We start from the raw sequence: 1,670 nt of genomic DNA, 5'->3' as shown, positions 1-1,670 counted from the left end.
CCCGGCCACTAGTGTGAATAATAGTTGCATATGCCTGAGATTTGTCAAAATAATTAAATGACTCATTTTTTTCGTACATTGTTTTTTCTCTTCTCAATTCAACTTTCTCTTCATCAGTGCTTTTCTTCCCTTAAAAAACCCAGTCCAGAAATATAAGGTGCACTGAGAGATATAGGTAGAGGGATTGGTAAATGGATCGATATATGATAAAGCCAATATATAGCAAATGTTAATTGGCTGAATATTAATTAATGCTAGGTGGGTGTATAGGTGTTCAGTCCATAAATCTTTCAACTCTCCTGTAGTTTGAAAATCTTGTAAAAAAATGTTAAGGGAGCTCCAGTCTGGAAATTGTGCGGTCTGGGAAGCTTCACCACTGATTGCGGTGCCTGCTGTTTGGGCTTGAGTACTTGTTAACAGTGAATCCTCAGCAGCTTTTCACTCGGCGTGGTACTAGTGTGTGTACGTGTGTGTTGGCATTTAATATTCACCCTTTATTTTACCTGGAGAGTTTTGCGAATAGTGCTGAGTACTTCTAGCCTAGGGTTTCTCAACTTTTGCCAGGTATCTCCTCTCATATATCATTTGTTAAAGAGCATTGTATGTTTTCTTTTTGTGTGTAATCATGTGGTCCACATTCTTCAGCTCGGTATAGTTTGTAATAAATGTGTGTATGATGCGTTCTCAGCATGTTTTATCACTATGTGTAGCCTGTTCACTCAGTGCAGTTATTGATGTGGTTAGACCAGCCGTGGGCAAACTACGGCCCGCGGGCCGGATCCGGCCCGTTTGAAATGAATAAAACTAAAAATAAAAAAAAACCGTACCCTTTTATGTAATGATGTTTACTTTGAATTTATATTAGTTCACACAAACACTCCATCCATGCTTTTGTTCCGGCCCTCCGGTCCAGTTTAAGAACCCATTGTGGCCCTCGAGTCAAAAAGTTTGCCCACCCCTGGGTTAGACTCACACCTGCTGTTTGCTCTTGTCCACTTGTCTCATTCTTGTTCCTCCCTTCCTGGCAGCCCTCGTTTGTGCTGTTTTTAGTATATCACTTTAATTCCTCTATAGACTTGTAGCTGTAGTTCTTTCACTTCTTTTTCTTAGAGATTACTCTTGGGATTACAATGTTCATCTTTAATGTATCGTGACATACTCAACACTGACTTCCAGCAGCACATTGGGAGAGAACTGAATGGAAGGTCTGATGTTACTCTAGCACTTTAGCCGTCCTCTGCTGTGTGCTTCCTGTGGGCTATAACCTAGAGTTTTAAGACTAAGAAAGGAAAACTGTTGGACACTGAGTTTGTACGTAGCACTCCTTTGAATTACTACACTCTCATAGACGGTTCTAACTGCCGATTAAACATTGAGAAGGGAAGTACCCCAAATACAGGTCTAACACATCTTAATTTCGCTGCTTAAGCAGAGAGACTACATTGTCAGAAGGTCTCTGCAGTGCAGAGTTAAAATGTACTGTGTCATGTTTTACGTGGCTTTTTTGAGTTGGGGCTATAAAATGTTTAGTCTTGCTGGGATGGCTCAGTGGTTGAGTATTGACCCGTGCACCAAGAGGTCACTGGTTTGATTCCTTAATTTCTTTTTTTTTTAACATATATTTTATTGATTTTTTACAGAGAGGAAGGGAGAGGGATAGAGAGTTAGAA

The 1,670-nt window shown here is 40.2% G+C and overlaps 1 protein-coding gene across 1 annotated transcript in view; it reads left to right on the top strand.

Annotated features, from left to right (window-relative positions):
* Window positions 1–1,670, top strand: part of DYNC1H1 (dynein, cytoplasmic 1, heavy chain 1) — a gene marked incomplete at its 5' end in the record, with an annotated part of 59,236 nt that overhangs the window by 6,635 nt on the left and 50,931 nt on the right. The gene's annotated exons all lie outside the window — the stretch shown is intronic.

Source organism: Myotis brandtii, unplaced genomic scaffold, assembly GCF_000412655.1.
Source record: "Myotis brandtii unplaced genomic scaffold, ASM41265v1 scaffold535, whole genome shotgun sequence".
NCBI lineage: Eukaryota > Metazoa > Chordata > Mammalia > Chiroptera > Vespertilionidae > Myotis > Myotis brandtii.
Note: the sequence above shows the minus strand (reverse complement) of the source record. Positions and strands in the feature narration are given on the sequence as shown.